General features: G+C 38.9%; 1 pseudogene; it reads right to left on the bottom strand.

The window, feature by feature from the left end:
- Positions 1 to 5,650: 5,650 nt before the first annotated feature.
- Positions 5,651 to 22,243, bottom strand: LOC104429826 (annotated as a pseudogene).
- Positions 22,244 to 22,672: the final 429 nt, after the last annotated feature.

Raw genomic sequence — 22,672 nt, 5'->3', positions numbered from 1 at the left:
GATTTTTTAGGTAATTTTTCCGATAAATTGATATAGCACCGATGGCTTTGAAATTTATTTAAAATCAACACTAAAATTGTGACAATAATTATTTGTATGTTTAAGCTGTGAAACGTTTTGTGAACGGATTCAATGGAAATTCCGAAACGCATGTCCTACGCAACTTTTAGAATTTAAATGGACGAGCTCGTGATGGAAAGAGAGAACTCCAAGCTGGGGCTCTCACGCATTAGGGAATTTGTGCCGGAAGAGCCCCTGCTTTTGCCCACAACGCGAGAGGAGAATGGCCTTGCTTTTTTCTATCGCTTCGAAGGATGTTTTGGGTGGTCGATACCCGATGGCTTCTTACCGTCGAAGATGGTCACGAGAGGAATCTCGCGAGTACGGAGCGACTTGACACCGATCCCACTCGTGCGATCCCGAATTTCTAATTTATTTGCAACGAAAAAAAGGTAAAGTAATTATGATGAAAAATAAAATCTAAGGCTATGCTAAGACACGATCATTATGAGGATTTAGGCCGTTCTACAATCTTCACTATGGTAGGTCGCCTCTCACAGTGCCCTTGTCGCGGAGGTCATCGCTCATAGCGGCCAACACTAGCTTGCCTCCTCCATCTATCCTTGTCTCTCGTTAGTGTTAATTATTTCTCCTTCCCCTCCTTTATTATTTGTGAAAAACTAAAATCCTATAAAAACAAACTTTTAACACCCACCCCCCCCAACCATCACCAGCACCAAAAAAGACAACGAAGATATTCCTCCTCTCTTTTCCCGTTCATTCCCTCTCCGTCCTTCTACCTCAACATTATAAAAGCATATACTCTCAAACAGCACGTCTCATCCTTGGCTCGAGAGGATAAAAAGTACACACACACACAAATTTGTCGCCGCTTCATGATTGTTGGAAAAGTGATAAATTATGAGATTCAGTGGGAGCAAGGCAAGAGAGATCGACCCATTAGTCAAAAAGGTATACCATCATGAAACAAAATCCAGTAGCCATGTCCTTTCCTACTAATGAACCTTGAACTAGCTTTTGGTAGGACCTAAGCAGGTCCGCTCATGAGTGAAAGATCCTACACTGTCTGGACTTCGTAATCCCCTCCTACTAAGAAGAAAAACTTGATAGGGAGCTGGGGGTGTCAGGAGCCGGGTCCCCGAGGCATTGTATCGAGAGAATCCAGACAGCTCGCTATCACTGTATATCAAACGAACAAGCGCTAGTAGATGTGGCAAGGGCGGCCAGACTACCTCCTAGTTTAAGGGGAAACTTTCTTATTGATTAGGCATATTTTTATTTATTTTCTCTCGAGAAAACTATGCTCCTTTTCCTTCTATCTCCTATGAACCTAAAACATTTTTTTTTTGTGCATAGTGTAGTCGAGATTTTCGGATTGTAAGTATTATGGCAAAATGATAAAAGTCAACAATTCTAGAGTTTATCCATGTTCTACTTATACTCTTAATGGAATGATTGCAATAAATCTTCACCTCTAATAATCACAATTTGCTACAATTCATTGATCATAACTCATAATTTTTTTTTATTTGGTAAGAGGTAAGAAATATATTGAGGAAATGCCAAATGTAATCATAACTCATAATTAAACACATGAATTATGAAATATTAATAAAATAAAAGTCTCAATCATGGATATTGTTAGAAATAGAAGCTTAGATTAATGATTTTAGATTACACACTCATCATTAGATGTTATAGAATGCCGCATGATTGTGCCGAGACATAGAACAAGAAAACAAGACTTTATGGGTTCCAAGTTCCTTGTTTCACTCAGAACCTGGAACCTACTTGTCAAAACAAATTTCCCAATTTTTGGAATCTAACATCGACTTTACATATTCTAGACATCCGAATTGGTTCAAATTCTTATTGATCCAATTTTCAGGCTCCTCGTTGTACCTTGAAATCATACTCACTTTTGCATACCACAACACTACTCTAAAGTATCTTGAATTATCCCAGTATAATGACTTGTTTTGTTTGGTTTGCCTTGCATGCATATCCCTTAAAGGAGGAAGATGAAGCCAAAATTGTTTCGTTGAATCTGGCTTTCTGAATCTTTTGAAGAATGTTTCGTTAAGCTAAGCAAAGATGAGACGAAAATTATTTTCTTGAATCTTTTGAAGAGTGTTTTGGCTTGACGAGGTGCGGTCATTTACTGTTTGGTAGAAGACTATAATGTTCCATATTGATTTACCAATGGAAAGAAATCCTGTGTCGTGTCAAGTATGTAGCATGTATCATCCGGGAATGGCGATCGAGGTACCACACAAAGTTCACTTCTTCTGAAGAATATGAATTCATTTTTCTAAGGGTGCATTTGGTAATTTTCCCAATAGTAACTAATTCTATTATGTTGTTCATAGGAGTAGATTAACAGACCTGGCCCAGCCAACCGAAGACTAGCCACAAAGGAGGAGGAAGAAGAGATAAAGAAAAAGAAAAAAGAAAACAAAGAGAAAAAAAAAAGAAAATTTAATAAAAGCATTAAAAAATTAAAAGAAACAAAAAAACTTAGGAGTCCTATCAAACGTATTTTTATTCTAGAAATAAATTTTTTTGGCAATTACCAAACGTCATCAAATACTTAGAAATTGTTCATGGAAATAGACAAAAAAAAAAATTATTTCTTAGCGAAAATTATTCTCGAGAACTGAATGGTAAACAAATGCACCTTAAATAGCCATTTCCAAAATGTTCCCATTCCTTTGCAAATACTTTATCAAGATTGTTCTAATGACAAAATAATGTGTTCATGACATGAACTACTTGGTACTCCCTGGAGCCACAATGTCCTTAAGGAGTGAGCATCGGTCTAGGGTCAACCCTGGACCGACCTTAGACCGGCCTAACCCTACCAATCTTGGTTCGGTTCCTAGGGAGACTGGATGGTCCTTGGTCCTTGGATTATTGGACCAGTATTATGCGGATTGGTCCTTGGTTTTGGGAGTTTAAGATCGGTCCAATCCGGACCAAACCCGACTCTATATATATATTATATATCCAATATATTATTCATAATTTTTTTTATATAGATAAAACCACAAAAATAACATTAAATAGCTCCCTAGTGAAAAGTTCACGTAATTTTACACTATTTTTTAATAACTTAAATTTTTAAATATCTTTTACGGCATCAACAATCATAATTTACAAATAAGGAAAATGTTTTTGTGAGGAGTCCTCACGGCGTCAAAAAGGGTATAAACAACTTCTCACGACATCCTCTTTTAATACTCGTTCTCTTTTACCTTATTTGTCATCTCAGTCTTCAATTTGCCAAAATCGAAAGAAACAACTTCTCCGCTGGCCACTCGCCTTGCTCGCTTTGGGTCACTCCTGCCGCTCACTGCTTAGTGCTCGCCTGGCTTGTTGCTCTCCGCTTGACACTCGACGCTCACTTTGATCGATGCTCAATGCTCACCCCACTCGACGCTCATTGCTCGCCTCTCTTAGCTGACCTCACTCGTCACCGAACCCATTGAGTCAGTCTTGTCCTTAGTCGACTTTTCAATATATACAAAAAAAATGAAACAAAAAATTATCGATTGGTTCCGGGTTGACCCTGAAAACGGACCAAACCCATTGGGTCAATCTGAGTCTCAATTGCCTTTTTAGGGGGTACAATAAATGAAATTAAAAAATTATCCATTGGTTCTGGGTTGACCCTAGAACTAGACCGAACCCACTAGATTGGTTCAGTCCTCAGTCCCAAACTCAATAGGATCAGTCCTCGGTCCCAAAAATTGAGGACCAGTACTGTGCAAGTTGGTCCTAGGGTTAGGGGGTGGACCGACCCAACCTAGACCATGCTCGCCCCTAGTGTCCTTTATTTCAGCAATAGCCCGAACTTTATCACAAGTCTGCTAATTCCATGCAAGATCTAGGAAACACATCCTCCTTTATTTATGTTCGAAACGGAGAACAACAAACAAATAAAGGTCTGGACATACAGTTAATGCTAAACCCTAAGAAATCACAATCTCCATGAGAGACAAAGGTTGGAAAGTTTGACATTCCTTCCAAAAGATTAGAGTCCTACCTAAGCAGATTTGTATTCCCTACTAAGCACCTAACAGTTTCAATCAAGTACAGTACTACAGTTTTCATTTTTACATTTGACAAACATGGGAAGCTCCTGCACAGGGTGCGTTTAGTTTAGCATTCCCAATGAGCTTTCAGCCTCTAAAGCTCCTTGGGGAAATACTGGATTGTTTGACAACCATTTTGAAATAACTTTCAAGTGAAAGTCAATATTGGAAATGCTGAAAGTCCAATGCTGGTAGGGATTAACTTTGAACTTTCAGCATTTGGTTAAATGTTGAAACTTTTTTTTTCCAAAACTATCATTACTCGTTCTTTAGATTTCTTATTCTTCTCTCGTTATTATTTTTTTAAATGCCAAAATAATGCGAAAAATCAAATTTATATAAATGCTAACAAATTAATATTTTTGGTCTTTTAAAAAATTATTTATATATTTGATTTTTTTTTGCATTATTGTCAAATTTATATTTAAAAATTTGCATACATTATTTTTTCAATTTTAAACAAATAAAAATTAAAAAATTCTGATGAAGGGTTTGGTCTTTTTAAAATATATATTTTTTTATTTTTTAGCATTATTTTCAAATTTATATTTAAAAAGTTACATACAATATTTTTTCAATTTTAAACAAATTAAAATTAAAATTTTGACGAAGGATTTGGTCTTTTTAAATATATATATATATATATATGTCTTTCTTTTTTAGCATTATTTTCAAAATTTATATTTAAAAAATTGCATACATTATTTTTTTTTTCAATTTTAAACAAATAAAATATAAAAAAATTCAAATGAAGGGTTTGGACCTTTTTAATATATATATGCATTTGAATTTTTAGCATTATTTTCAAATTCATATTTAAAAAGTTGCATACATCATTTTTTCAATTTTAAACAAATAAAAATTAAAAAACATCGACAAAGGATTTGGTCTTTTTTAAATAAAATAAATAAATATATATGTATTTGATTTTTTTGGCATTATTGTCAAAATTTATATTTAAAAACTTGCATACATTATTTTTTTTTTCAATTTTAAGCAAATAAAAATTAAGAAATTCTGATGAAGGGTTTGGTCTTTTTTAAAAAAAATATATATATATGTATTTGATTTTTTTAGTATTATCGTCAAAATTTATATTTAAAAATTTTCATACATTATTTTTTTCAATTTTAAGCAAATAAAAATTAAGAAATTCCGATGAAGGATTTGGTCTTTTAAAAAAAAATTATATATGTATTTGATTTTTTTTTAGTATTATTGGCAAAATTTATATTTAAAAATTTGCATACATTATTTTTTTTTTCAATTTTAAGCAAATAAAAATTAAAAAATTCCAATGAAGGGTTTGGTCTTTTTAAATATATATATATTTTGATTTTTTTTTAGTATTACTGTCAAAATTTATGTTTAAAAAGTTACATACGTTATTATTTTTTTCAATTTTAAGCAAATGAAATTAAAAAAAAAAAAGTTATATTAATTACCCAAAGAGCTTTTCAAATGGGTTTTTACCAAACGACATTTGTATTTTCTCAATGGGCTTTTAAAATGCTGAACCAAACGCACCCATAATGTTACCAACTCCCTTCCATGGACATTCTCAAGAAATGGGACAAGGTGATGCTTGGGAGCTCAGTGGACCCTATTTTCTTCCTAGTTATCCTTGTGACCTTCAAAGACCCTGCGTCCTTTGATTGGGTAACTGTGACCGAAGCCAAGTTGTAGAACTGTTCATGGAGGATTCCTCTATTAACTAGGAATTAAAGCACCAAAAACTCTACCATAGAACAAACATAAGGCTAGCAATCTAGTTTTAATGTACTTACAAATGGTACAAACCCTACTAACTAGTGATCAATCGGATGACCAAGATCTAGAATTCTAGCTCCTCTAAGGATTGTTCTATATAGTATTTTCAGCACAGAAAGTAAAGATAAAATATTAAAATTCAAGCAAAAATTTACCTCACAAACAACATGCAGCAGAAGCCTATGGAAAGGATCTTGAACCTAGAGCTCAAGAACTTCTTTAGCTCCCCTTTCCAGGATGAAGGCCCAAACACAAGCCTAAAAAGACAAAGGCATCTTTTATACATGTGCTAACTGAAAGATCAAAGAGGAATCCACACTTGTAATGCGAAAAAGGAGTTGCTTTAAGAATCAGGTTCCTTATACAGACACAAGAATTGGGAAGAGCAAGGCTATTCCTCTTCATATTATCGCAAGTTCTCTTGCAGCTCAGTTATTCCGATGTTTCCTATTCACTCCTAGGTTAACCTTATTTTGAAAGAGTATAACTGGTCTTTTGCATACTTTACATTATACCCTTACTTAACAGCTTTACCAATCATATGTCCTCTAACTGATTCCCATATTAAGAGTGAAGAATAAATGATTCAAAGATATATCAATTCCCTTTGCCTGTAAATACCAAAAAAGCCTAAGTTGCAGTGACATGGACTCTTACATGCACAAGACAAGACCTGTCCAATGTCTAGGCCACATAAAGTTTCAAACTAGATTATACCTCATAGCCTTCAATGAGCTCAAAAAGAAAGCTACAGCGAAGAGCCTCTCTAGTCCGATAATCAACTCGGCGCCATGCACTCAAGACAGCCACCTTATCAACGTCCATATGAGCTCTGCGCCTTCTGGATGATGCTTTAATATTGTCAATCATATTGGCCTGCAATTCAATAGAAAGAAATTTATGAAACATCATCTCGTGCCCTATGATTATACATGTTGGAATTCAAGTTAGCGGAAGACGACTTACCTTTATCCAACGCGCAAACAACAATTAACCCCGGAACGAACGCTGAATTGCGGATGAATCACGAACAATAACACTTCACGTCGGTCTGAGTGCAATCACGAGGAAAGCACCCGATTTCCATAGCGTAAATGCCAATTGTTCTTGTAAAAGTGAAATGGAATGCCTTCTCCCTTTGATGGAAATGGAACAAACAAATGAGAGGATTTTCTGATCGTATGCTTTGCCAACCGTTTCAACCGTTGTTTCCGGGAGACTCTTATACATCTCCCTTCGTATCTTTTCAAGAGATATATTTCCATCGTAACGTATCAAGATGATACAATGTGATCCAATCGCACCCCATCATGGACGTAGTAACTAAAGTACAACATCTCCCACTCGGACATGATGGGCTTGATAGCACTCTATCAAGAATATAAGGCATTTAACATTCATAAACTTTACAAAACAATTCATATTGGCAAGTAAGCCGTGCGACTAGTGAGTACATCTGCATTTGGGAGATCAAATTATGCACCTGTTAGGGATGACATAATGGCTACAACCTTGAAAAGAAATAAACAATCGATGTCTCACACTGCCCTAGACATATTTTGTTACATCAATCCAAGTATACCTATCCCTTAAAGGTTATACTTGACTATCCTAAAAAACACCATATATTTACAATTATATCCGCAACCACAAAAGGCGATATAATTGGTCAACTAGTAAATACATGTGATAGATGTAAAACAATAATAGTCTTCCTTCGCACTCATGTCTCTCTCCATTTCAGAACAACTGCTTTCCTAGACACGTCCCATAAGGCTATATCCATTCATGACCGCCGATAACATGTTAAAGTAGTAACATTGATCTTTCACTTCGAGAACATAGTCAGAAGTAACATAAGGCACAAAATGAGGTAAATTATAAATTACCTCAAGGGCTCACACGATGAGTAAATATGGATAATTTTACTCACCTTCCCTTGTCGGTCGTACAATGCACATGTAGTATGAATTACATGCTATAGTGAATTTCTCTTTTTATAAGAGCGTATGTTATTTATTAAATATATTTACTATACGGATCTTAGCCTAAACATAGTCACGTGCTCCTCACGTACTCATGTTTAGCTCGAGTGCTATATCAACTCGCTTTCTATAACGCCCAATTAAGTACTCGCATCCGGCATCTTTCAGGCATACATGATTGTAGGACTATCATATTCAGTCTTATTATAAACAAATTACAGACCTCATCTTAACTCCAATTAATGCGACATCTTATTTTATGTACTAAACTTGCTTTTCAGCATTCATTTGTACATGACGTCTCATCTTAACGTACTAACTATAACACTTGAGGTGATTGCTCGTGTGAGTGAGCTAATTATTGCCTGCCGACATACTTTTCAATAATATATGTGTGTATGTGCTAGTCTCATAATGTATTTGTACTTTTGATAAAACATCAAATCACTAATGAACAAACAAGTACAATACATATGTCCACAAATACATAAATCAATGACCCTCTACAATAACACATATCACATTCTACGCAATCCTAATGACATTCTATGAGTCAAGAATATGTTTCTAGGAATAGCTTTCGTAAATGGATCAGCAATAGAAATGTATTGTAGGATCACTTCTTTTTGCGCTATAATATCTCTGATGAAATTGTTCTTTATGTCAATGTGCTTCGTCCTTCCATGATACTTGGGATCTTTTACATAGGCAATGGCTGCTTGACTATCGCAATAAACTGTCACCGGTCTTGGAATCTTAGTGACAATGGCTAAATTTTCCAAGAAACATTTTAGTCAAACTATTTCTCGCACTGCAGCAGAACATGTAATAAATTCTGCCTCCATAGTAGACAATGTCGTGCATGTCTGTTTCTTGCTATTCCAAGAAATTGCACCTCCATTGAGCAAGAAGGCATATCCAGAAGTCGATTTACGTTCATCTAGGTCTCCACCCCAATCAGTATCTAAATAGCCAAATAGGCGTAAATCATTCCCTTGGTAACAAAGTCGATAGTTCATAGTACCTTTCAAGTATCTCAAGATCCTCTTCATTGCGTTACAGTGTGCTTAACCGATATTTGATTGATATCGGCTCACCAATCCCACGGCATAACATATGTCGGGTCGAGTACACATTATAGCATACATCAATCATAGACCTAACCATTTCCATTAATTATATTCCTTATCTCAATTACCCCATTTTGTTGTGGAGTATCAGGAATAGTCAATTGTCGTACAATTCCATTTTCATCACAAAGAACCTTGAATTGCTCCGATAGATACTCACGTCCGTGATTGCTTCTCAATGCCTTTATTATTTTGTTCAACTGATTCTCTACCATCGTTATATATCGTCTAAAGCAGTTTAATGCTTCTGACTTATGGGAGATTAGAAAGACATAACCAAAACGCATGAAGTCATCTATGAAAGTGATAAAATATGAGATTCCATGCCTCACCCTCACATTCAAATGACCACAAATGTCATAATGTATGAGTTGCAATGGAAATTCGGCTCTAGTCCATTTATCGAATGATTTTCTAGTTGCTTTTCATGTTAGACAATGTTCATATACAGGTAGATTAACATTAGTGAGTGACCCTAAAAGGCATTCTCTAATATTTGCATTCTTTGCAACCCAATGTGACCTAATCTAGCATGCCAAATACTTGCATCAATCTCAACATTACTAGAAAATGCAATTAAAGAAAAACAACCATCGACATTAATATTATACTGATCATAGTCAATGTCTAACACCATAAAACCATTCGATACATGACTTGAACCATAATAAACTATTCCATAAAAAATGTCAACACAATCACCATGAAAATTTAATACATAACCTAAGTTAAGAAGAACAACTACGGAGACCAAGTTTCGTCGAATATCTGGAGCATAGAGGACATCATGTAAGAATAGGCTTCGACCACCGCGTAAAATTATTTTACATGTGTCGATACTCTTCACTTCAACTCTTGAGTTATTCCTAACATATATCCATCTTCTTCCAAGCTGTATCCGAAGGTACTCCACAAATGCTTCTCAGTCTCTAGCTACATGGTATATTGCTCCTGAGTCTACAATTCACATAGGATGAGATTCAGCAAGCATTACAGTGCTAGAAACAAAAGCATTACTTAAAGTAATTGAGTAATAGGGTACCGCTTTCAGCTCTGTGCATTCACGAGCAAAGTGACCCATCTTGCCATAATTGTAGCACTTCATCTTGGCATTGTCCTTCTTCCCACCATGCTTCTTGCGTTGGAAGGTCTTAGCCCTCTTAGGTGCTTGATCAGTCTTCTTTCCTTTGTTGTTGAATTGAGAATTCCTTTTGCGCTTAAAGCCTGAAGCTTTGTGCGAACTCGATTTAGCAACATAAGCATGAGTAGAGGATCTTGCAGCTTCTAAGCACTCATCCTCTAATTCCAATGACGCGTAATATCATCAAAAGTGACAATATTCTCATTATGCGTCATATTGATCTTCATACGCTCCCAATTGTCAGGAAAATGCCTTATAACAAGATGAACTTGCTGTTCATCAGTAAGGGAATGACCCGCCGACTTCAGCTCACGAATCATGTTTGACGTCTCCTGAAGATGCTGCCTCATCGTTACATTTGGGCGCTTTCGGTATGTGTCAAACTTAATGGTGAGTCTCCTTAGCTTAGTGGCAGATGTACCTCCAAACTTGTCTTTCAAGGCTATGGCACCCCAAACCCTTCGTAGGTCGCCACCAGCGCCAATGTTACACATTATTATCTTTCTCCTTAGAAGAAGCGTCGTAATTCATAGACACATTTTTTTTTAAAAACAAAACGGTCCCAGCGCGACTCACTAGCGGAAGCAAATTAAAACATCACCATCTCTTCCCCTACCAACCATGATACAAATACACACCACTAATCACCATGATTTTATAGACAAGCCACGACACTTTATTTACATATATTTTCAAGATGGGACTTCTTTTGGATCGATACATCAAAAAGGAAAAGTTATGACTAAACCATGTCCAGCCTAAAACCTCAAAAAGAACCCTCGACCCTCTACATCTCACGTGTACAACCCCTATCATAAGTGTCGACTATCTATCCAAAAAGAAATAGCTCATACTCGTCACGCACAGGCCTCACACCCAGTCTGGTGCGTCAGGCAACGGCGATGGCAGCATCCCTCTCATCACCCCATCGCGGCGAACGTGGACGGAGACAAACTCCTGGACAATCGAGCCCCCAGCCAGGCCTATGTCGTACGAGACAAAACAGCACACACGTATATATGTCAGTCCAGGCACAGAAGGACAGCTGTACTCCTCACACTCTACCTCAACGTCGAACAGTAACCCATAAAATACACCCCGCGTGACGGCAGGAAGCGGCATACTGCTAATCTGAAATGTTGGTCCCCAAAAGGGGTGAGTACAACCACTCGGCAGATAAGGAATCCAATAACAACTCGATACATCATGCAAATCATACATGCATTGCAGGCGTTACTTACCTTGAAGCCATGCGCATACTATCATGCATCATCATATCATACGTGTCATCATCATCATGATATCACCACATCACACATGTCATCATCGTCATGGCATCATTATATCATACATGTCATCATCATCATGACATCATCACATTACACATGTCACCATGCCATATCATATATCATCATCATTATCATCATCGTGTATATCATCATGTATGTCATGCCATGGGTGATCATCACTATTTCACATCACATATCATCATCATCATCATCATCATCATCATCATCATCATCATCATCATCATCATCATCATCATCATGCATATCATGCCATGGGTGATCATCATTATTTCACATCACATATCATCATCATCATCATCATCATCATCATGCATATTATCATGCATATCATGCCATGGTTTAATTTCCACTTTTAGCTTTCAATTTGATCACCACATCACCCATTTCTCAAATCATCAATTTCATCATTCCCTCGGGCAAAGACCTCCGAGGCTTCCAGCATTCAGCCATCCCAGGCCACCGAGCATCCAGGCCCCCACATTCTGGACATCTTGCATCCCAACTGGCATCACGAGGCATTCCCTTCGGGCATAAACCTCCGACAGGGCTTCTGGCATTTACACTCCCTGGTCGGGCATCCCGCACCCCGATCTTGGCATCGCGAGGCATTCCCTTCGGGCAGAAACTTCGACAGGACTTCCGGCACCCCCTACATTCCGGGCATCCTGAATCTCCTAGGGCCATCCGGCAATGCATCTCTATACATTCCAGGCATTATCCTCCACCACAACCACCTCCTCACTTATCATTATCCACATTTACCATTATTTTGATCTCAATTTAACATGGCATATGGCGTGACATCAAACGAGTCATATTTGGCATAGGATTCACACATGCATCACAATTTAATGTCATACATACACCAATATCTTATCATACATGCTACATGGTGTAATCATTTATGAAATTTATGGCCAATAAAATAATCCTTTTTTATTTTATTTTATTTTATTATATTTTTATTTTTTAAAATATTAAATTCAATATCTATAAATTCCCCAAAATTATAAAAATTCAAGCAATCATTAAACAAACCAATAGGATGACAATTTCATGCAAAATTCATGGCCAAATTGAATTTTACACAATCTCACCATTTTCACAAAACATCCTATGATTCTCGGATGAAACCAGAACGCACATTTTTCGAAGAAATTCAATTAAAATATCCATATGGCCTCCAAAAATTATGAAATTTTACTGAGTTATAGCCAAGACATTTTTGTACAACTTTCATGAAGAAATCCAAGACAGATTCTTTTTATATTATTTTATACAGTCTCACGAATCTTTTGGATCCATTACCGCATCGTCCAGTGTATACTTCTCCGAAATATTGAGTTTTAACCCACCTATTCTCTTTCGTTTTCTCTGAAATTTGGATATTTTATACATCAAGATGTCCTATACAAGTTTCATGAAGAGATCTAAGTCAAATAACCAGAGTATAGTCATCATCTATGTCCATGAAGTCTCGGGTGTCTCGGAATACATCACCAGAATCACCGTCTTCAAGATCTAGTTGATTTACTAAGCTATTCTTGTTCATTTCACTTAAAATTTGAGTGTGATATATTTTAATATGTCTCATATAACTTTCATGAAGAAATCGAAGTGAGATTCTCAACACAAACCAACATGCAACCACAAATCCAACCAAAGGTCAGTAAAACATTTCCAGATCTGGGGTCTCCGTAGGATGAAAATTTAACCCCTCAAATCTCCATCATTTTCCACGAAATTTTAGTATGTTGTAGTACAAGATGTTAGCTACAACTTTCATGAAGAAATCGAAGCCAAAATAGGACTCTAAACACACATGCAAGTTCAAACAACATTCTGACTCACAGGGTACGAGCAAGAACAGCCACACCATTCACACATAAATTGACCATGCTTCGGTTTTTCTCACCTAACACCCAAGAATTTTACATGCAAGCATCATACACACATGCAAGAGAAGCTAGAGGACTCCCACTTGCCTCTAGACCGGTCGGTCGATGGCACACGGCGGCGAGCACGGCGGCACACGGCGGACGGACGGCGGTTCCTCCTCCTCTCTCTCTCGGCCGCTTCCTCTCTCTCTCTCGAAATCTCTCTCTCTCTCTCTCACCCTCTCTCTCGGCCAAATGGGAAATCCGGCCACCCTCTCTCTCTCTTCCCTCTTATACCCCCAAACTCTCATCATTGATAATCATTACTTGCCTTAACCATGGCCAATGCATGGCCTTCTTCTTGCCGCTTGTTACAACACTTGCATGATGGGCTTGGGCCTCCTCTTCTTGGGCCTTCCTTTATGGCCGACGGCCACATCTCCTTGGGCCTAAATGGGCCGGTGACAGCCCCCTTCCATGGGCTTCTATTGGGCCGACTAACTTGGCCCATTAAAATCCACTCTTGGGCTTAAGGCCCAATTAAATTTAAAATCCTAAATTTCACCTTTAAACACTTTCAATTCTTTTTTTTTTATTTCACATGGCCAAAGTCTTGTGACATTTTGTTTCTTGAAATTTAATTTATAAAGTGCATGGCCAAGCATAGATTATTATCATAATCTATCAAATTTAAATTTTCACAATCATATGCACACATCATCTATTCTAAAAAAAAGACTAATGGCTAAAGCATAAACCTTAGGAAATTTTATCACCTAATTAAAGACTTTAACACACCTTATGGCTTGTCATTAAATTTTGGGATGCCACAAAGGCAACCCACATAGCTTGAATTTTATCATAACTTTCAAACTCACACATGAGATCATCTTGCATACAGCTCAGCAACGTGATGCGAGTAATGCTATTTTTCTTCTTCCAAGCTTGATAAGCTTCTAGATCTCTCCTGTGTTGAGCTGAAGTTCCATGCTCAGGTTCATCCATGGTGTGGTTGAGGGTTTCCAAAACCTCTTGTTCCTCAAGGATGTACTGAACCTTTCGGTACCAAATATCATACTTGTCACCGTTCAGCTTCTCACCCTTATTGAGGTCAGTCACAATGGTCTTGGATGCCGAAACCATAATCAAATGCTATAACACATTAACATAATAAATGCAGAATCAATACTAGCACACTTTTTAGAGTAACACACATATTTAATTTGCAGCAAAGACAAACTAAATTAATGATAATTCAACAAAAGACACGGAAACAAAAGTTCACTATGTTCCCAATCAGCTCCTATGTACGATTGTTCTATTATCATTAATCAGTTTAATTTGCGCAAATTTTAAGTTCTAGGTGAGAACTCCCTCGAATTCTACCAACCTACGAACTCCCACTAAGAAAAATAATTACGTGACCTTATGTAATTTCGACATTTTTCCATTAACACAAAAACATAGCATGATGTAAACCAACGTATAAAAAACAATCATGCTATAACTACAATCAAAATTTGCAATTCAACATATAATGGAAAAACAAGGATTTTCTACCATTGTTCGAATTTTCTTTGAACTAGAAAATTGCAAGTATATTAAATTATATACATGCCACCATCGAACCAAGCTCTACACAGCATATATGACATCATTTTCATATAGGTTAGCTACTGTATTTCCTAAAACATAAGAAAATACTAGTTACAAATGAATAAATTGTGCATTAATACCTTAAAAACACGGTACTTAAGGTTCCATACACAATTTCATACATTTATAAAATTAAAAAAAAAAAATAACAACTATACCACAGTGTAGGGGACATCCATACAAACCAAACGCCGCTGACCATGTTCCAATCAGAGCTCGCATGCACCCCCACGTGCCGCCTGTGGCGCACGCGCTAGCGAGCCCAAAGGCCTTCTGGCCAGTCCGACCGATCCACTGGTCCGACCGTTGACCGGTCAACAGGTTCGACCATTGACTTGTCAACGGGTCGGGTCGGGTCGTCAGTCGAGTCACTGGCCGGTGACCGACCGGCCAAACTACCGCCGTTGGTGACGTCATCCGGCAATTATCGACCGTTGGATGATGTCATCCGTGATGTCATCACGCGTCGGTTCACCGACGCGCGCGTGACGTTCATGTGCTGGTTCGCCGACGCAACACGTGACATCACACGCCGGTTCGCTGGCGTGCCTAACGCGTCAAGCGAGTGGATCCCACGCGCAGCGGCTTCTGGCCGCGCATGTGGGCGCGTCCGGCATCCTTCGGCGGTGTTCGACCCATCGTCGAACTTGTCTCAGCGAGTACTTTCACCATGTATATTTAAAAGTTGATTTTGGCCGAAAAAATTCAAAAAATGGCCAAAACCGTATGGGTGTACCTGACCCCGAACCCGTTCTTCACTTCGGTTCGTTTTTAACAATTCAGATAGCTATTTGGACCTATAGACATCGAAATAGTGTAGATTTCATACTCTTGATCTCGATATCAAATTGTAAACGAGAAAGTTCAATGAAAAACAAGGCAGAAATTACGACTGAGCTTTGATACCAATGTTGGAATTCAAGTTGGCGGAAGACGACTTACCTTTATCCGATGAGCAAACAACAATTAACCCCGGAACAAATGCTGAATTGTGGATGAATCACGAACAATAACACTTCATGTCAGTCTAAGTGCAATCACGAGGAAAGCACCCAATTACCACAGCGTAAATGCCGATTGTTCTTAGAAAAGTGAAATGGAACAAACAAACGAGAGGATTTTTTGATCGTATGCTCTATCAACCGTTCCAATGGTTGTCTTCGGGAGACTCTTATACATCTCTCTTTGTACCTTTTCAAGAGATATATTTCCATCGTAACGTATCAAGACGATACGGTGCGATCCAATCGCACCCCATCATAGACGTAGTAACTAAAGTACAACAATACTAGTATGATGCAACTGCTACATTATCATCATAAATATAGAGAAATGTAAACCTAGTGTAAAAAATCTACAACAGGAAAAAGCGTAAAAATAAAAAAGTAAAAAATAAAACTACAAATACCCATAATATCAAAACAATGCTTCCTCGCAATATGTGGAGAACACTTGCCCTTCATATATTAGGGCACACGCAACAAGGTTAGAAGGTTAAATATGCCGTGAAAAAGACGAGAAGTATCGTACATATCCACTGTTGTTGAGCAATGTACACTACAACCCCATAAAGATTCAGACCCTAAAATTGTACACCGTGTTATTTTATCCTGAACATACAGAACAGAATTGTCAATCAATTTCAAAGCACTTCAAATTAAAATGCATGAGCTATATATTCTTCATGGCCCCATCACATAGCCTCTCAATACAAGAACATTCACTGCACATACATATAATTGGTTTAATCGTGCAACCACAACTGAGTACACTATGACAATACTATATTGGTAAAATATATTAACGTCAATGACATGGGAAAAATGATAGTTGAACATCATGAAAACAAAATCAAAAGAAATGAAAAAAGTAAACCTCTCTGTCCATATCTATATTCCAAAATTTGTCCCACTCTCGAGCATTTGTCATGGAAAGGGGGATGGTGGGACATCATCGCCTGAAAATGAACCAAAGGAATATCATTATGAATTATTTTAAAGAAAATTACATGCAAATATCATATTTATCCAGTAAAATCACATAGCTTCCACATCACCTAGCCTGTCAATCTATCTCTGGTGCTGCCCCCAAAAGGATCAGAACTGCAGCTCGAACCCCCTTACACTAACATTATTCTAATAAGCAACTCTCACTCTTCCCTTCCTTCAGGGTTTTGGCCAAAAAAAGGTAATAAACCCCGGGCATGCAACAACCCATTTCTTGGTCGATAGAAAGCGATGTCCTAGGACTCATCGCCGACCCTTCATTTTCAATCTTTCATTATGCGCAAGCGGAAAACAATCTCCCCATCAACAGACAATCAAGCAAGAAAACAGGGATAGTGAGATGAACAGCAGAAACACAACATCTACTCATATGTACACATTTTTACATTTTCATATTGGATTAACCTACGGAGGATTGTTTCCGATTTATAAGCCCAACAGAGGGCCAATCCATCCACTAAACCAGACCAAAAAGAGACTAGTCTAAGCTAACCCAACTGTACACCAAAAAGAACCCTTAGGCTTGGCACTGCAATCACTCGGATCTGATGGACTCAGACTCCATCGATTCAGGGTTAGAGCCGTACAGGTCAATTGCTGGTGAAGCGGGGCCAAGATTCTCCACTGCACCATGAGGAGGGTCCAGCCCCATGGGATTCCAGTCGATGTCCTCAGGGCCCCTACCAGGCAGCCCGTCGAGACCTTGCAGATGACCAATCAGCATATCTCCATTCCGGATGAACTATGCCAAGAACCTATGTGGTATCCATTGCCCCGATCCCTCATCCACCCAGATGGTGGTAAGATACTTCTCGTACAGATGTGATTGTCCCGGGAAGTGGTGGTGCGTCACGACAGTATCCTAGTCCTTAGAAATACCGAACCTCATTGGCGGAAGTGTCATCCTAAGGACTTGAAAGTGGTTATACAATAACCGGTGAGATATAAATCTCAGTGAGTCCTCCCCTAAGCCCCCAATTAGGACACCAACTCACCTCAGGGTATCTCTTCATAACCACCCCACAAACAAAGCAAAGACTAACCACCAACAATCAATAGTCAGTTCGCATACAACCTTAGCTAGTATGCCATACCCCGCACATTATAACTAAGCACGATACACGCAATGCACATGGCCATTAGATGATGCAGTTCATCAATCACATACGAGTCATATCACAATCGATCTCACTTGACCATTGCCATACCCTGCACATTATCGATTCAGCGTGCGTGCCATAAATAATATGATCAACATGTATAACCGAAACTAATGATGCCATGATTCTCATACGCTCTTGCACTTTAGTGCGCCACCTATCATCCATCAATCGATCACACGGGTTCCAATTATAAGATAAAATTATTATGACACGTCCCATATCGTGCCACACAATTTTACCCCATAATAAGGCCCAACCAACACAACCCTCGCGAGTGCTCCAGTTACTAATGATCTACTGGCCAAAGCTAACTTTCCGATTAGTACTCATCCACCTCAACACTCATGCGTGCTCTGGTTATTAATGACCTCCCGGTCATGGTTAACTTTCCAGTCAGCGATCATCTGACTCTTGTCGGGCTACCGATAAAAAGATCGGGTTTCGTCCTGTCCCGTCGGGCACGGCTACGTCTAGAACTCTTGTTCAAACAATTTCCCAAAAAGGGACATTGGTCCAGAATCTATTGTAACTGGCTTCTGACTCCCACCAGGTATCGCCCCCAAACTCTCGTTGGGTGACGGTCCAACATTTGATCACGCTAACATACCTCCTCAAATCCTTCTCTCATAAAAACGATCAATCTCTAATGTCCCTTGGACTAGGCATATTTCCCTTTTTACAATAATCACTCAATTCATGCGGATGCCCATGTATATATACACTCAAATCACCTCATATGATCAAACCACATGAAATTATGCACTTTTTATTCTCGGGTGAACAGTGCTCGTGAACAGTACCACGTTAAAAGTAACTCGTGAACTTGCGCGTGAACAGTACTTGCGAATAGTGTCGTAAACAATAAAATTCCAGAATTTAATAACTAATAAATTAAATCCAAAAACCATTAAAAAAATAATTAAATTAAACAACCAATCAATTAAAGTTAAACATGCTTAATTAACCACACAAGCCACAATTAAGCAAGTAAAGTAATATTAAACTAATCTAATCTTAACCATTAATCTAACCACCCATCTTAGGACTAATATACTTAATTAAACCTTCTAAGCTAGAATTAACACTAATTAAACCAATTCTAAGCAAGTTTAGGCACTAATCAAGATATTAGGAGCTAAACTCACTCGTTAAACGAGCCGAAGACACAGACACGGTGTCAACGATGAAGGCTACACACTGGGACCTCAACCACGATGATCGAAGGCAATCACAAGGCTAGAACAGCAACCACAAGCTCTGCTTCCCACAGCAACTCTGGAAACTGAACAGCCAGAGGAGGGGAGAGGTTGAACGGCTTAGCCGAAGCTCCGGCGAAGGGTTGGCCGGCAACCAACAGCACCAGGGGGTCAAGAGAGAGTAGCCGATACCTGGGCTAGGTGGAAGCTTGGTCAAAATGGGAAAAAACGAGCCGAAATCGCAAAACAGGCGAACCAAGCAAACTCTAGGCGGCCCGGCGAGCCACGGCTTCTCGCCGGCGGACAAGTTGGCTGGCGGCTCCGTTCGACGAGTGCCCAGGCTCGTCCGTACAATCTGGGCCTTCTCGACACAGTGGGGGTGGAGTGTAGGTTGATTCTCAGGAGAAGACCACTTATAACTCGGGTTTTTGGATAAAGGTTAGCTGGAGCAAAATAGGGCTAGACGGTCAGACTACCGCTGGCTTTTGACCGGCCAGCGGGTCAGCTGGCGACTCCAACCAGCAAACGGCCAAGTCAAGGCGGACGGTCTGGGTGTCCTGAGCACGGTGGTAGGTGGCACGAGAACTGATTCGTCAAGGAAGGCAATAATCAACTCAGCTTTTCACAAGAAAGTCTGTAGGAGTATAAGGAAGAAGAAAGGGAAAACGAGGAGAGAGAGAGGTCGATCGAGAGAGGGTCGAAGGAGGAGAGAGAGAGGGTGATGTGAGGGCTTTCAAGGCCCCCACCAAGCTCTTCAATGCTTGCTTCAAGTCCCCATGCAATTACCTCATCTTCTCTCTCCTCTTGCCTTATCCGCATCCTTTTAGGGGCAAAATGGTCATTTTCTCCTTGCACAAATTACCAATCTGTCCTTAGGCCGAAATTGATGGGCAGGCCTAAGAAATGGGCTTGGAACTGAATAGTAATGGGCTCGGGAATTGGTTGGACTTAAATGGGCTTAAGGTTAAGTGATGGGCTTGGAAGAGAAAATAGTGGATTGGGCCCAATGGGCTCACTTGCTTGTCTTGGGCCCACTATGATGGCTGTCCTACCTTGGGCCTAAAGCCCACACTGGCTTTGCTCGGCCCACGTCCTCATGGGCTCGGTTTCTTGGACCGTAAGTTCTTTTTCCCTACACTCGGCTTGCCTGGCACTACTGACTGTCAAAGTCACATCATCCAAAGTCCGTCCTGGACATTTCCAATAATTCAAAGTCCAATCTTAGGTTCTCATGCCATGTCAATTTCGCCCTAATGTCATTTTGGTTATAACTCAGACTGATAGACGGCTTTGAGGATTCACACATAATCGACTCGTGCCAAATCACGTTCAAGACATCTCAACACATGGACGTCATTGACTACACGAAATCATGGATGATAGATTCTTATTTCAAAGTATACGATTACTGAGGATCGACATAGGGTCGTTCGCGGGCTCGATAACAGTAAACGGAATCACCCGTCGTTCCATTACGTTTTGTCCACGGATCGACTTCTAGTCATCCTTGAAATCGGCTTGTCTATCTACAGGATCGTCCTCACACAAGTCTCACAATCTAGTCGTTTTCCCAGGTCAAGTTCTTTAGTCGTACAAGTTATGTCCTCATTATCCTTTCCTCTCAAGGTCAGTATCTTAGGAGTGATCAATTTTGAATGAGATCAACTAATAATGTATTGACGAAATTCACATTCATTTATCCCACGAGGCTCGAATTTCAGGATGTCACACATTAAGGCTCCATTTGGGAACCACTTTCCCAAGGGGTTTTGAAGGCATCTTGGGGTGTTTGGCAAACTTTTTCGAGACCCCTTTGGCCAAATGCTGACCTTGGAAAATTTGAAAACTCAAGGCAAGTCCCCACCTAGCTTGGGCTTTCAACATATTCAAAAGGCCATTTCCTAGGATTAATATGTTTTTCTTCCGAAACTACCCTCACCAATTTTTTCGTTTTCTAGTTTTGCCCTTGTAAGAACTGTTCATCTTCTTGAATTCTCTGCATAGATCACCAATGAAGCTCCATTGAGAGTTGTGCAAGGCTAGTTGATGGTCATGCGACCTTGGCTTGGGAGGTTAGGGTCTCGCAACCTTCACGAGGGCCGCTTAGGGTCATGCAACCTCAAGTGGCCCTCGCCAGGGTTGTGCGACCTTAGACAATAGCTGCTGGCACCAAATCTGGCTCGCCAACTGACAGCCTAAGCCCATTGCCAGCTTTGTTTTCCTTTCTTTTAATAATATAGTAGGAAAAGTCCTTTGCGAGAATATTTTTTTCAAATACTATTTAACCCAAAATTGCTTTACAATTGGACTTTTAAATTACAATTTAATAAACACAATTTGCACTTCAGAAAATGCCTATAACTTGAAGTCTTTTACATTTCCCTAAAGGCTTTCTCCAAAAATCCAACCAAACTTAGTCTAAGTTCATTGCCTCATGCAAATGTAAATATTGTAATTAAATAAGAAATAGTCTCGTTCTACTTTCCCTTAACTCTAGGCCCAAAATCTGCAATGATTGGAACTATCACACCACTAAAGCGATTGATATTGTAGCTCATATTTCACATTCAATCAGACAATCAACCAACTAGGTGGAACTAACAACTAGCTGTAGGTAACACAATCCGCTTATTTTACTTCATAAAATTCACAGGCGAGCTAGTTGAACGAAAGAACTGATCTGACGCTGTGGAGTAAGTTTAGCACCCACTTAAAATTCTGAAGAGAAATGTGCAATTATCAGTAACTCCAACTGAAAATGGAAAAATATTATGTTTTAGAAATTCAGTACCCCAAGGTGGAGGAGCAAAGAGCCCTCTAATTTCTTCAGCATTTAAACGAGGAACAAACTCCATTAACAAAAGGTCATTTAACCATCTTCGAGACCTCCGGTTGCTTACCTACGTACATCATCATAAGGTTTTCTCAGACATACGTTTCGACAAATCCTGTTCAGTTCACATCTCAAAAGGATTGCAATATATACATTTGCATGAGTTAAAGAACCTACTGTAAACAGGTGAATGAACACCCCGAAGCAGAATATATGAATTTGTGAAAACCTTTCAACCAAGAAGAAGAGAATTTGCCGAAACTTTGATGTAAGTTTGCAGAACCTAATATATATACCGATTGTGAGGGGCTCTATTTTCCTGCATTCTGATCTGAGAAAACTGCCCCCGTTCAAATGATTTGCTGGTGGGTTCTTTCAGATTGTCAACATTTTTCCTTTTTCTGTCAACGGCATGTTCAAGGATCGATAGTTGAGGAATAAATGAAAAAAAAGGAGGAATCTGAGTGGAAGAATCTACACCTTCTTGTGG

This window comes from Eucalyptus grandis, chromosome 11 (assembly GCF_016545825.1).
Source record: "Eucalyptus grandis isolate ANBG69807.140 chromosome 11, ASM1654582v1, whole genome shotgun sequence".
Lineage (NCBI taxonomy): Eukaryota > Viridiplantae > Streptophyta > Magnoliopsida > Myrtales > Myrtaceae > Eucalyptus > Eucalyptus grandis.
Note: the sequence above shows the minus strand (reverse complement) of the source record. Positions and strands in the feature narration are given on the sequence as shown.